The 15,694-nt window shown below is 45.8% G+C and overlaps 1 protein-coding gene across 1 annotated transcript in view; it reads left to right on the forward strand.

Moving 5' to 3' along the window:
• The window catches only part of LOC126262344 (nuclear pore complex protein Nup160 homolog), an 82,756-nt gene that overhangs the window by 49,820 nt on the left and 17,242 nt on the right, over window positions 1-15,694 (forward strand). The gene's annotated exons all lie outside the window — the stretch shown is intronic.

Below are 15,694 nucleotides of genomic sequence, written 5' to 3' on the forward strand. Positions count from 1 at the left end.
ATTAATGATAGGGGGTGGTGCTATGTAGTGAGTGACTTTTGGGGGTTTTGGTTGGACTGGGCATGCTTGGATAGTTGAGGTTGTTTGACCGCTCACATAAAGGAAGAAATTTGGGTTTGACTCCTGGTCCAGCACAAATTTTCATATGTTGCCATTGAGGTAACTCAGTGCCCACTGCAGCTAAACATCAGATATTTCTTTCATGATGAAAGGTGTTGTAATCATTCTGGCTTTTGTATTTCATAGCTCATTCTTTTTGTAATACTGATTTCAACGTATTTTATGTTCTTTCTTTTTGTGATTTATTGCAACAACCTGAAATTTGTTACTTACATAACTGTGAGTGAGTAGCTGTAAATGCAGAATATAGTATATGTGTAATGATATCTAATTTCCAAGTCAAAAGTTTTGTTTTGTTTAGAATGGAGTGTTCATAGTTACACAAAGTATCCTTCATTAGTAGATTGGTTCATTAATGTGTTAACAAATACTAAAGCAGTGTACTAATGGAAAAAGTAATACAATACCATGCAAACATTTGCATACCCGTGACTTTTAAACTTATTATCCAAATCATAAAGTAGGCAGTAGATCATACAGAATGAAAATTATCATGTTGTTGGTCACATAAGGTGTAAGGGTGATTGAGCATCTGTGACATTTACAGTTTTCCTTGGACGTCACATAGGCAGCATCCGCAGATCACAGATTTCTTAAAAGATGAGACTAGATCTGTAAGGTCTGCTACCCGTTTCAGATGACACAATCGCGTGATTGACAGTGAAGCAATTGTGGAGGCTGGGGAAAGTAATGCCCTAGAGCACATGAAGTTCAGTGTTGTAGTTTGTGAGATAAGCTACTGAAACTGCGTACCTTGTAGATTGAACATGCATATCATTCACTGTGAAGAACTGGTTCCTCCTATACAGTACTGGTGTGGGAGTATTCACAACATGTAAGGGAAGCAAGTTGTCCACCTTCACTTCTCTATCATGACCAATTCCCAGAGGTCCCACAGCTCTTTTGCATGGCCACAAGCAATTGCAGCCTTTTTTCTCTCTCGGTCTGTTTTCCCTTCCCCATGCCCACTCCTCCTCCTCCTGCCCTCTTCCACACTTTCTCCCTCGGTGTTTCTCTTTATGTTGACCCAGCTATTCTCTCGGTTTTGATATTTCTTTTCGTTCTCATTTCTCATGTTTCCACTCACTCACCCATCCCCACTCCCGCCCCTTTTTTCTTTTTCTTTTTTAAATTTTTTCTGGTCTCCTGTAGGGGATGACCTCCCTTTCTAAATTATGTTTCCATAGTGTGAGCCATTTGGTGAAAAACTCCCTCCCTAGCATCTCTGGCACAGGTTCCTCTCCCCCCCCTCCCCCTTTCTTCCCCACCATAGCTCCCCCTGCCGCATCCTCCCCCCTCCCCAATCTCCTGCTAGGTCACGAGCATATGTAGTCACTCAATTTGGTGGTGATGTTATGTGCCCATCTGGCTGAGCACACTGACAACACAGGGCTCTCACTTGTGATATATGAGCTGTCACTGCCTCGTGTATGCCTATTACTGGTTGCCCATCTTTTTGGGGTCGTGCCATGCAGCCCTTGGCCCGGCTGGGTGGTGCCCGTGGGGTGAGCCCGTGATCGAAGTGGGTGGTACCAAGGCGGATGCTCTGCACCTGAAGCATGCTAAGCTCAGTATTTCTGGCCCCTCCTTGTGGCCTGCTGTGCCCTGCCGTGGACTCGCTACCCCTGGTGTAAGCAGACAGTGACTTAGCAGCTGACCTGGTTTTACAGTTTATTCATGAAGTGGGCTTTTTCCACTCTCTCTGAAGGAAGGCACCTCAGCTACGTCAGCCCATTGAGGGGTTGGCAGGATGTCCTGTTGCCTCCAGTGCCCTGAGTGGACAGCGGCTATGTGTGGGCCTGGCGATCGGCCCCAGCCCTCGTTCTACCCGCTCTTTTGCTCTTCTTCTCTGTTCTTGTGTGTTCTGTTTAACTTGGTGTTCTTCCTTTCTTTCCCTGTGCTTCATTCATCCTGTCCATGTTGCTAGTCTTTCCTGGGTATTGTTGAGTGGGATACGCCCAGGTAAGTGGTGGGGGGTCCCTCAGTTCACTTTCTGCTTTTGAGGGTTTCCGGCAGCTCCCTGGATGGGGCACCTTGCCTGCCTTTCTTCCTTTCCTCCCTTTTCTTCTTCTTGTGTTCATTTCTCTAGGCTTTGTCGGGCTTAAGTAAATTTCAGGATTTTCTTTCATGTGGTTTGGCACACTAGGCTCTTCTTTGGTGCGTAGTTTTGTTGACGTGACTGTTTCAGGTAGGAGGGACTGAGACCTTGTAGTCTGGTCCTTTTAATCATTAAACCGACCAACAAATGTATCATTACCAAGTGGGGAGTGGGGAAAATTCTTTGCTGTTCCTTGGCCAGATGATGAAAGGCTGAAAAGTTGGCCTGCTGGTATTTCTGCAGACAGATCAATTATTAAATCAGCTGTATAACAGTTCCACCCATTGTTCATCTACCTATATCAGAAGCAAGCCTAGTTAACAGTCATTTATATCTTAATATTCAAAAGGTTGGGAAAACGGAATAAACCTGTGATAAGTATATAACACTCAAAAACTCCCCAACCAGTGCAGTTGCAGTTGTGTAAGTCCTGTAGCACTCCCCACTTAGTCTAGGAACTTAACCATAGACTTTGGACCTGACAAGGAAATTCCCATCGCACCCCTCTCAGATTTAGTGGTACAATGGCTCAGTGGTCAGCCCGTCAAAAACTGAATACAGATCAAGCATGAAACCAGGTGGAAGGTGTTTTGACCTGTGTGTGTGTGTGTGTGTGTGTGTGTGTGTGTGTGTGTGTGTGTTGGGGGGGGGGGGAGACAATAGAAACAGTGGACAGTCCAAGCACATCAAGAGCAACTGAGAGCAGTGTGGAACAACTATGGCATCGTGGTTAAGTGGTCACAGTATTAATCTGCAAATCAGGCGAGCCATGTTCAAAGATCCCTAATACCAACGCTGTTCACTGTATTCACTGTGTCGTGGTGTAACCTCCATTTTCAACATCGAGGGATAAGGAAGGGACCTATAATGAAAGCTGATTTTGCACATCTACTCTATTAGCAGCCGAAAGGAAGTGGCTTTCGAATGCGAATTGCAAATTTTTGATGACAAGGTGACAAGTAAACCGAATCCTCCACTGGAAACCACATCTGGTGTGTCATACACAGCATTAGTGACAATATGTGTGTCATATGATAGGAATCTCTTATTGATGCATCTCACTTGCGCACCTGATGAATGAGTGAGAGATGCCTCCTTGCCCGGTTTAGGTGGTTTGTATGAATGTGATAACTCCCAAGGAAATAATGAAAACACAGTAGTGTATCACATATGTTGCAACAAATAAAAGCAACAGTTTCACAATCACACTTCCCTGTGCTCTACCAGAACACATGTTTTTAACACTTTTTGTGTTGCATTCTGTTTTGGAAGTTCGGCTGTTGAATTCCTTTGTTGTAACATAGTTCACGCCTGTTTATTTATTTGTTTCATTACCTTGACATGTGTATGTGGTATCTTGCCTGCTCCCACTTTTCATCACATTTACTTGCGACAATAATGTATTCTTACCTCATAGCTCATGTTCTATAACTGGTGTGTAGTATGACAACTGCCAGGACTACAGAAAGAGAATCAATATTTCAGTGACCAGATCGACAGTTCATAATTTTGTGAAGGGGGAGGGAGTAAATGACACAAGGGAGTTTGGAACATGGCTTGTATGCTTTGCATTCCAACACCGTGACCACTTTTTTGCTTTCTTTTCACAGTTCAGTACACTTTCTTCCTGTTTCCATGCTTGATCCTTGTTCAGTTTTTGACAGGCTGCCCACTGGGCCATCTTACCACTACATCTGAGGGGGTTGCGATCAGGAGTTTCCCTTGTATCATTCTAAAGGAACTGTGATCTTCTGAGCAGAATGCCATTGTCACATCCATAATAGCACGACATGTCAAGAATCACACAATATCAGCGATGTAACTGTCCTGTAACATACTAACCCAAGTGAAGCTGCATGGATGCTCATTCAAATGACAGAGCCATTACAAGCCTCAGGAACCCGTTTGGGCTTGAAGAAAGCAGAACTTGACTGGGCATAAGTTAACTGTGTATGTCTGGGCTGCTGTCTTCAGGAGCAGAGTGGTTTATCCTCTAAAAGGACATTTTGGTAGGTGGTGTTGCTTAAGTGGTGTCAGACCACATGGAAATAGTGGCAAGCACTTTGGCAAAAAGGAGGAGAGGCGATGTTAAGCTTCATCAGTGATGAACTTTCACATCTTTTACCGTTTTACTTCCAGCAGTGTGGCCGTGAAGTATCTTAGGCCACCTACAAGTCAGTGAGGCCTGAAACGTGTGTTCTCTGAAGAACATAGTGCGTAATAAACCACTGCAGTTTAACTTCTAGCATAAACCACAATACTGCCCTTATTCTCCTCAGATATGCAAGGTGTGATTAAGAAATTAATTCATTTTTTTTATTCATGTAGATCAGTGTTATTCTTCAAAATAGTCTCTATTAGAATTAGATACTGGTCACTTGCATTTTCCAATCCTGAACGTGGTTCACACCTGTTTATTTCTGTAACTTAATCTTTAGTGATTACTGCTGTATGCGGGGGCTGGGATATCATAACTATTTCTTCCATGCAAACGGCATTGAACTTTCAGATAGTATCCTCTATTGGTCATTCTCCTGCTACAGGATCCGTGAACATATTCTCAGTTCAAATATAATAAATTTCCTTGAGACGGAAAAGCTTTTGCCCACAAATGAGCACTGATATACAAAGTGTTGCTCATGTGAAAATCGGCTTGCCATTTTCTCACACGATATCCTTATCGAGCCACGGATGATAGGCAACAGGCAGATTCTATATTCCCAGGTATCGAAAAATTTTTTGGCACAGTACCCCAGTGCTGTCTGTTAACGAAGGTATGAGCATACGGAGTAGGTTCGCAGGTTATGTTAATCCCCCGCAAGGCGCATACTGCTCTTTGACAGGCTGATGCTTGGCTACCATGAGGCCCAAGCCTGTGCAGCATCTTTTCCCTTCCGTGCTGCATGGCTACCCTCTTGCTATTCTTTCCTCCCTCCCTTGGGGAACAAGTCTGGGATGTTTTTGGAAATGTGTTCTGCATATTCAGTCACTGATATCAGAGCAGTTTCTCCATTCTCTTTCATTCCTTTTTTTCGTTCCCCTTCTTCTATCCTTCCTCCGCTTCGGTGTTTGAGGTTCGTCTTTTTCTTCTTGCTTCCTGTGCACTCCTAAAGGCCAGCCCATGCATCTGGCGCGTAACAGGTGACTGGGTAACGCATAATACCCAGCCCCAGGTTGACAGGTAGGATTTGCATGTACCCCTGATAAAGGTCAGGCCCATGGAGGGGTGATTGCTGGAACTGCTACCATCCCAAATTGCCGATTGGTCTCTCTGTCAGGTGTTTGGGAGGAGTGATGTGAGGTGTGAACAGTCACGTAAGGCGGTTGCGCCCCCTTCTGAGGGGGCCCCCAGTTTGAAGGAGCGTGCCATCGGAGACGTTGATAGTAATGGGGGATTATCTCACAGTGAGCCAGTCATCTTTTTCACCATCAACACAGGGTGTATATGACCCGGGACAACCGGAAGATCCAGGGAAAACCCGGGAATTTTTTCATCCGGGAGAAAACCGGGAAAAACCCGGGAATTTTTTTAGAATTCTAGGAATTTTTCATTGTTTTAGTTTTCAGGTTAAATTTTTTTGTAACTTTGACTGGTAATAACCAATACTCTAACATATAATATTACTGTATCTCGCTATTGCTTAATAATACTGCAGCAATAAAAAACGAACAAGAGAAAAAAAACCAAAATAAACCTGAAGTTGCAAAGGAAATGCACCATACACAACAACAAAACACAGTGTTCATACAAGCGTCTGCCTACAGCAAAATGTGTCAAAGTCTTTAGGAAGACTATGCAATGTTTCATAACAACAAATTGCCTCCAATGAGTGTGATGTCACAACTGTTTACATTAGATTTGTTTGAGCAGTTACGAGCGAGCTTATGCGCATGTGCAGTTGAGTCGCATATGAGTAGTACCTTCTCCTGTTTCTGGTTACAAAAGTGTGGCAGTTAGCTGTATAAGCAATAGCAGGAGGCAGCCAGATGTGATCCGGAAAAATTTTACTGGTGCGCCTAAGCTGCCTGATTCACGCATGCGCAACAGACCTGGAACTAGGGGGCGGGGACAAACCCTGCCCCAGGTGGCAGTTTCGAGGGGGGGGGGGGAGCAAATTCATATTATTGAGGAAAAATACCTTATTTCACAAAGCGCCTAACAACCAGTGCACGGTGGTCTACCGAATGCCAATCGCTGTTTATGAGGTCAACTGGGTTTGCAAATGATTCAGACTTCCAGAGTGGAAATATACTACTAACGGGAATAACAGGCAACAAATATTGCGTATTGTCTCCTCCGTGTATCCAAGAAAATTTAATTTTGACAGAAAATTTTTGGTCAGACTACTACATTACTAAGGGCCAGTAATACAGTCCCAGGCTTGCAGCCACTAAAGTTCTATTATGGGAATAGCGCAGAAAACGTGTTGTACGAACACGTAATAACGCCTAACCGGAGAATAAATACAGGTAACTAAACCGGTGATTGTGGCAGGGTTAGTGAAGTTAACAGAAGAATAATTTTTGACACTGGCAGGAATTGTTACAGATTTAGTGATGACAAGATTGTTTGTTGGAAACAGATCACTGAAGAATATGACAATTCCAAATTTATATAAAAATTTCATACTACTACTTTTCGATCTCATGCTTCAGAAGCTAGAGAGTATGAATGAAATGTGAAACTATTTCCTAACATAAAACTTTTTGCTTGTAGTGGACCTAATAGGCATTTGATATTGGTACTTTGTGAATTATATTCCGTGGTGTTATAAACATGACCATTTGTGCCAAAACAGTCTCGTTTATTTGGTGTGTGTAACAATTACTGCAATATTAGGCAGGCGTATTTCATTTTATCTAGCAGAAAGTGACAAAATACATGTAATCAGATCGAGAAACCACACCAGTCTTGGGTACTATTTGTATTGACAGCTTTTCTAGTATTAGACAACTACATTTCGTTTTTTCATGTAGCAAAACGTTGACAAACTTTGTTGGGGTAATAGATTCTTTCCCAGAAAGGAAAGTACGCCATATAAAGCTGAGGCAAGATTAGAGAGAAAAAAAGCTAGGACTCGAGGATTGAAGAAATGTGTTATACTGTCTTGCTTGTCTCTTGTCTTTACTCATTTTATGTATCCTATATTTAATTTTATGTCACACAAAATAGCAAGTTATTAGCTAATAGGCAGTAAAGACTGCAGATTTCCTGAAGAGTTCTTGTTCTGCCGGTTGCAAATCATCCCGTCCAGTATTGTGAGATTTTGTTTCCACCTTTCTGACAGTCAAGCATTAATCATCTTGGTCCACAAAATTCCCATGCTCTTGGAGTATCCTCGAATGTCTTGTTTCTTTTATGACATAATGTAAGATCTTTGAATGTTTTACACGTACGAACGTACAGGCTTCCTGCGTCATCGTAGCTGTGCAAGCGCGGTGCTGCCTGGTGCTCTCTCGCAACTGCTGAAACTAATCTATTTCTAACAGGTCACGAGAAAATATTCCGAATGGTTGTTGGGAAGCGTTACTTTCAAAGTAAATTTCTTTTTACGCAAGATAAACTCTGTGCGCGAATGTCCGATGAACTTTTTAAATCACAGGGCGTTTGACTCTCATTCAAAAATCAAATCTTTGATGACGACCATTTAGAATATTTTCGAGCCCAGAAGATCAGATATTTATGTCGTTGTTAAAAATTTTACTGGCACATTTGTGTGATGTATCTTAAAGTGTAACACGTGCAAAAAAGATCAACATTATGTGTAAAAGCTTAGCTTCTCTTGCAGCTTATTAATCTTAGAGACCAATATTATACGTAAAAGCTTTTCTTTTCTTGTAGCAACACTATGTATATTAATTTAAACTGTACCTTTTCCTATTTGTGTGTTCGCGCTACTTAACACTGATGTTGCTATTGGCTGACTACATCACGTGTCCTACGCTCTGAATATCCGCTGTCATCGGCTGGCGAGATCGCTTGACGTGAGCTACGACTGGTTTACAAAAGCGCATTGCAATCTCGACTTCAATTCTTTGGAAAGTAACATGCGGTGTTTGGTGGAATTTGAATTTATACTTTGGTAATACGAAAATATGCAGTATACATGTTGCTCCACATCAGACATCTTTCCAAAAACATATTTTTTCCCCCGAGTTTCGTTTTCTAAAGTGCCAAGAAATTCTATGCTGGTGTATAAAACCACAACCATTGAAAGGATTGATAAGTTTTACAGTTCCGAGAAAAAGTATGCTGTTACTTAACATGGAAAAAGTGTATTTTTAACCGGGAAATCTGGGAATTTTTTTTCCCCGTCCACGTATACACCCTGCAACATCTACCAAACATAAACGGAAAAAGGCTAATTCTTCAAAGACCCTCAAAACTGCACCACAGTTCCTTGTGGTATCATGTACTAAAGACGGTCAGTCCTTTGCTACATTAAATCCATTTGTTATTCAGAAAGGTGTTGATGCAATTGCTAGCCCTGTGAAATCCTGTTCTCGTTTACGAAATGGCACTTTGCTTTCGGAGACCATTTCTGGTTCTCAAAAACAACAACTCCTTGCAGCTTTGCTCCTCCACAGCTATCCTGCTCGTATCGAGGCCCATTGAACGCTGAATTCTTCCCTTGGTGTTAGTTACAATAGGCTGCTCAGTGGTCTGACTGAGGCAGAAATCCAAACATACCTCTCTGATCAAGGTGTCACTGAAGTCCATTAGGTGATGAAAAAAGTAGATGCATCCCACACCTTATTTTCTCACTTTTGATAGAATGGTGCTTCCATCAAAGATCCAAGCAGACTATAAAGTTATCACAGTATGACCGTGTATTCTGAACCTGATGTGCCGCTACCAGTATCATCATAACATACTCACTCGAGAGTCCTGTCAACACCCGGCCAAATGTGTAAAGTGTAGGGATGCTCACGAGGGCGATTGTTTGCCTCCTCCTCCCTGCTGTATCAACTGCAATGGCAACAATACCGCCATTTCACATGTATCTTGATGAGCGAACTGTCCAGGAAATCCAGGTGAAGGAAAAATGCCTTACCCGGTTCACTTGCAAGTTTTTGGCTAATCAGAAACCTCATGTTCTACCATCTGGCACCTACAGTATTGTTCTTGCTGCATCTTGCTCCATGAAGGTCGTGGCCACACAGACATACGACCTCAAATTTAGTACTGCGATCGTGAAATCGTGGAGCTTTGTGGTAGTGTCCCCATGTCATCGTCCAGTTGTGCAAGAAGCCACTAACCTCTTGCCTCTCGGGCTGAAGTCACCTGCTACACAACCGCCAGGCCGGAAAGGACAGAAGGAATACACTCGTGAAGACATCCTTCATCCATCCAGCCAACAAGCATCAGATTCTTCCTCTGTCAACCGCAAAGGCTTGAAGTAGTCAAACAAAGGGAAACCATCTCTTCTGTCACCAACTCAGAGATCCTCTTCGATGGTGCCGCCACACGATACCCTCACCAGCCGACCTCCTTGTCGCCGATGCACACCACCAACCATTTTCTGCCCTGGACTCTGCAGACTGACAGAAGGAAAATGCCTACACCTCTGTAGACCTCATTGAGCAGGATCCCCCTGCCTCTGTGTCCTGTAGCAGCAAGTCTTTGAAGGCTGGCACCCCCTTCATTTTTTCCTCGTCGTGACTCTCTTCCACTGGAATGTCCGCAGCCTTGGATCTAACATAGAGGACTTACAGTTGCTCTTAGAAGCGCATCATACACTTGTTTCCTCCAGGAAACAAAATTGTGTTCTCATGACCGCTTTGAGCTCTCGCATTTCTTTCCTGTCCACTTTGATCTTTCCGCGAAGAATGACATTCAACCCCATGGGGGAATCATGCGGCTCATCTGGGATGATGTTCATAGTCAACCCATCTTCCTGGCTCCAGGCTGTTGCAGTCCACATTTTTCTTCCCTTTTCCCTTTGTACCGTTTACATTCCCTCCTTCATTCGGTGTCACTACGGCAAACTTTCTCCAGCTTATTGGGCAACTTCTCACCCCTAGCTGCTGCTTGATGACTTTAATGTGCAACCCCCCCCCTCTCCCCCGCACGCGGGTCCGGGGGTTATAATATGCCCGAGGTATTCCTGCCTGTCGTAAGAGACAACTAAAAGGTCTCACAAGTTTCGGCCTTTATGTGATGGTCCCCTGTGGGGTTTGACCTCCATTTTTCAAAATTTTCCTGAAGAGCGAGCCAATTATGGAAGGGTGCCTTACGTGGTACATCGTGGCCATCGTGCATTGAGATCTTTAGCCCACTTTCACGTCGTCACATTGCAGTCCCGCCGATTCTACATCTCTAGCACAAGGGTACCTTCCTAGGTGTGTTTTCCACACGCACTATGCAGTGTCACTTCCTGTGCTGACGATGACCATGGACTTCTTTGGACCTGATATTCAGCACGGTAGTCAGTCCGTTGTGGTGGGGCCGCCATGTACCCTGTTGGTTATAGCCCGCTGACAACACAGGGATCGCTCTGTAGATGCCTGTGCCATTAACTCCCCATGTATGCCAAGGAGTAGATGCCCATCACCCTGAGGCATCGAGTCTCCTGGCAATGGCCATCCTGCCGGGTGGCCTTTGCTGCGGGGATGGCCCCTGGTTGGAATGGGTGGCATCAGGGCGGATGACACACCATGAAGCGTAGTACGTCACCTTTTGTTGGTGGTCCGCCGCCAGCAGTCTCTAAGTGGGCTAAGTCTAACTTCAGTGCTAAGAAATATGACCCCAAGTCATTCCCTTCCCTGGCCACACCATGGGAGGAAAGCAAGGCTAAGGATGGCAGTGAAGCTTATTTGTCTCGGTACCTCGTAGGTACGAGAGTTGATGGGGAATCTTTCATGTCCATGAAGCCTCAGTTTTTTGTGGAGCGTTTGGAGGACAAGTTTAGGGAGGTGGAGGGATGGTCCAAAATGCGCTCCATGTCAGTTTTCATAAAAACAGCATCCTCTGTCCAGTCACGGGCATTACTTGCTTGTGGCAAGTTGAGGGATGTTTGTATTACCATCACGACTCATAAGAGCTTAAATATGGTCCAGGGTATTATATTCCACAGGGACCTTCTTTTGCAGTCCGACGACGAGCTGCGCGCCGATTTAGAGTTGCGAGGTGTTTATTTTGTCCAGCACGTCCATTGGTGTCCGAGGGATAACCAGGTTGCCACCAGTGCCTTCATCTTGGCCTTCGAGGATGACACATTGCCCGAGAAGGTCAAGATGATGGTCTTCCGCTGTGATGTCAAGCCATATATCCCTCCCCCAATGCGGTGCTTTAAGTGCTCTACTTCCGGCCCCACCTGTCGAGATTGTGAACGTCCATCGCATCCCAATACTCCATGTGCCCTGCCTCCCATCTGTGTCAACTGCGGAGAGCATCATTCACCTTGCTCGCCAGACTGCAGGATTTTACAAAAAGAGAGGAAAATCGTGGAATATAAAACCCTGGATGGACTGACCTACACTGAGGTTAAGAGGAAATTTGAGCGCCTACATCGTGTGGCTATAACCTCCTCATATGCCGCCCCTATGAGAACAGTTGTTGCCCTATTAGTTCCTCGAATTCCTGTCGCCTCTCAGAAATGGGAGACTACATCTGCCCTGTTGATGGTGGGGGGCACTTACCTCCCCGTTGCTCGCGCACCACCTACTTCTGGAGCAACACCCCCCAACCATCGGGGATTTCAATCCTCACTTCTGAGCGAGAGAAGCGTAAGGCTTCTTCGGCTCCTCTCGCCAGGAAGAGATCCCTTGGGTCACACTCTTCCCAGGTTTCTGCTAGTGGGAAAGATGACATCTGCCAGTGGCTGAAGAGACCAAAAGCAACTGGTCATAGGGCTTCAAGCTCATCCTCAGTCCCGGAGACTGATTCAGTGAAGTCCTCCTAGCCAGGGAAACCCAAGGAACAGCGCAAGAAATCGAAAAAAAGAGACCCCCCAAGAACAAGGAACTTGCGGTGGCACCCACACCACCGCTAACTAAAAGCTCTGTGTCTGAGGATGGGGTGGAGATTCTGGCGTCCGCTGCTCTCTGGACTCTCAGACACAATGGATATAGACTGCTAAGGCTAAAAGTTGGTGGCAGCAGATGACCCTGAGGCGTAAACTGCCTCATTGAATGTTTCATGCCTTCCCAGTCTCACGATGACATCACCCTTCAGTGGAATTGCGGCGGTTTTTTCCACCGCCTGGCTGAGCAACAGCAACTGTTAAGCTTTACACCTGCTTTCTGCATTGCCCTCCAGGAATACTGGTTCCCGGCAAAGCGGACCCCTGCCCTCCGCGGCTATTAGGGATATTACAGGAACCATAGTGACTATAATCGAGTGTCAGGTGGAGTTTGCGTTTATGTCCTAAACTCAGTCTGTAGTGAAACTGTGCCCCTTCAAACCCCTCTTGAAGGATACAGGCGACATAGCAAATAACTGTCTGCAGTGTATATCTTCCTCCAGATGGTGCAGTACCCCTGAATGTATTAGCTGCACAGATTGATCAACTCCCTAAACCTTTCCTACTTCTGGGAGATTTTAACACCCATAACCGCTTGTGGGGTGACACTGTGCTTACTGGCCGAGGCAGAGAGGTCAAAACTTTACTGTCTCAGTTTGACCTCTGTCTCTTAAATACTGGGGCTACCACACATTTCAGTGTGTCTCGAGGAAGTTGCTCAGCCATTGATGTATAGATTTGCAGCCGAGGACTTCTCTCACCTATCCACTGGAGAGCACATGACGACCTGTGGGTAGTGACCATTTCCCCATCTGCCTGTCACTATCTTGGCATCAGGCCCATGGACGCCTGTCCAGATGGGCTTTAAACAAGGTGGACAGGGAAACTTTCACCTCTGATGTCACCGTTGACTCTCCCCCACTTGGTAACATCAGTGTGATCGTTGGGCAGGTGACTACCACAGTTATTTCGGCGGCAGAAAACGCGATCCCTCGCTCTTTAGGGTGCCCCTGTCGAAAGACAGTCCCATGGTGGTCGCTGGAAGCCGCTGAGGCAATTACAGAGCGTCGGCGAGCTCTACAGCAACATAAGCGGCATCCTTCCCTAGAGCATCTGATAGCCTTTAAATGGCTCTGTGCCCGTGTATGCCAGCTTATAAAACAACGGAAACAGGAGTGTTGGGAGAGGTATGTGTCGACCATTGGGTGCCACATGTTACGTTCCCAAGTCTGAACAAAGATCAGTTGTCGTTTTGGGTACCAGACCCCAACAGGTGTCCCTGGCATTACCATCAATGGTGTGCTATGTACTGAGGCAAGCGCGATTGCCGAGCACTTTGCTGAGCACTATGCTCGAGCCCCTGCATCGGAGAACTACCCCCCGGCCTTCCGCACCCTCAAACGGCGGATGGAAAGGGAAGTCCGCTCGTTTACTACACACCACAGTGAACCCTATAATGCCCCATTTACCGAGTGGGATCTCTTCCGTGCTCTTGCACATTGCCCCGACACAGCTCCTGGGCCGGATCGGATCCACAGTCAGATGATTAAACATCTCTCGTCTGACTACAAGCGCCATCTCCTCATCATCTTCAATCAGATCTGGTGTGATGGCGTCTTTCCATCGCAATGGCGGGAGAGCACCATCGTCGTTCTGGTGCTCAAACCTGGTAAAAACACGCTTGCTGTGGATAGCTATTGGCCCACCAGCCTCACAAATGTTATTCGTAAGCTGCTGGAATGTATGGTGTGTCGGCGGTAGGGTTGGGTCTTGGAGTCAAGTGGCCTACTGGCTCCATGTGAGGGCGGCTTCTGCCAGGGGCGCTCTACAACTGATAATCTTGTGTCCCTCTAGTCTGCCATCCGAACAGCAACTGTGGTGCAGATCGCTCTACTCTGCTGCAGCTCTACAAAGCCCTTGTTCAATCCCACCTTGACTATGGGAGTCTGGTTTCTGGTTCGGCGCGTTGGGTGTACTTGACCCAGTGCACCACTGTGGCATTCGCCTAGTGATGGGAGCTGTTAGAACGAGTCCAGTTACCAGTGCCCTGGTGGAGGCTGGAGTCCCTCCATTGCGGATCCGATGTGTGCAACTGCTCATTAGTTAAGTTGCACACATTCGTAATTCTCCTGAGCATCTGAATTACCGTATCCTTTTTCTACCCACAGCAGTTCATCTCCCATATCGACGGCCCAGGTCAGGGCTAATGATTGCAGTTCGCGTGCGATCCCTTTTGTCTGAACTGGAGTCCTTCCCTTTACCACCTCCCATGCAGTGCCATCTGCATACCCTCCATGGTGTACACCTGGGCCGCAGATACGTCTGGATCTTTCGCATGACCGTAAGGACTCAGTTACTCCTGCCGCTCTCCGCAGTCACTTCTTGATTCTTGACGTGTTCTGGGGCTCTGAAGTGGTTTATACCGATGGCTGATGGTCATATTGGCTTCACCTACATCCACAGAGGCCATTTTGAACAGCATTCCTTGCCCAATGGCTGCAGTGTATTTACTGCACAGCTGGTGGCCATGTGTCGAGCACTTCAGTATATCCGTTCATGCCCCGGAAATCGTTTCTTCTGTGTACTGACTCCGAGAGAAGCCTACAAGCTATCAACCAGTGCTACCCTCGCCATCCTCTGGTAGTGTCCATCCAGTAGTCCATCTATGCCCTGGACTGGTCTGATCATTCAGTGGTGTTTGTGTGGACCCCAGGACACGTCAGCATCCCAGGCAATGAACTTGCTGACAGGCTGGCCAAACAAGCTATGTGGAAACCGCTTCTGGTGATAGGCATCTCTGAATCTGACCTGCATTCTGACTTACGCCATAGGGTTTTTTGGATTTGGGAGATGGAATGGCATAACAGTACACACAACAAACTGCGTGTCATTAAGGAGACTATGAATGTGTGGAAGACTTCCATGCGGGCCTCTCACAGGGAATCAGTTGTCTTCTGCCGGCTCCGCATCGGCCATGCTTGGGCGACCCACAGTTACCTCTTGCGCAGTGTCGGTGCGGCGCCCAGTTGACAGTGGCCCATATTCTGGTGCACTGTCCCACTTTGACTGCCCAGCGACGAAATCTTGGGTTACCGGACTCGTTGCCGCTAATTTTATCTGACAACGCCTGATTTAGTTTTACATTTTATTCATGATGGTGGGTTTTATTATTTGATCTACGTTTTATCACATGTCCTTTGTCCCTTTGTGTCCTCCACCCTTGTGCTTCGAGGGTGGAGGTTTTAATGTGTTGCAAAGTGCCTGATTTCTCATTTTTTATTTTCGTGATCAGCCAGCCATGGTAATCTGCTTTGTTGTTTCAATCTCTTCATCCCATTTCTTGTGTTTCTGTGGTTTTCTTGTCCAATTTTGTCCATTTACATGTTTGTTGCCCTTTATCATTGTGATTTTTCCTTTCATTCCATTTTGAGTTGTCAGTCTCATTTATTTTATTCTCACACTTGTGGCATTGTTTTATTTGGAACAACTGATGATCTTGTAGTTTGGTCCC

This window comes from Schistocerca nitens, chromosome 6, assembly GCF_023898315.1.
Source record: "Schistocerca nitens isolate TAMUIC-IGC-003100 chromosome 6, iqSchNite1.1, whole genome shotgun sequence".
In the NCBI taxonomy this organism is placed as follows: domain Eukaryota; kingdom Metazoa; phylum Arthropoda; class Insecta; order Orthoptera; family Acrididae; genus Schistocerca; species Schistocerca nitens.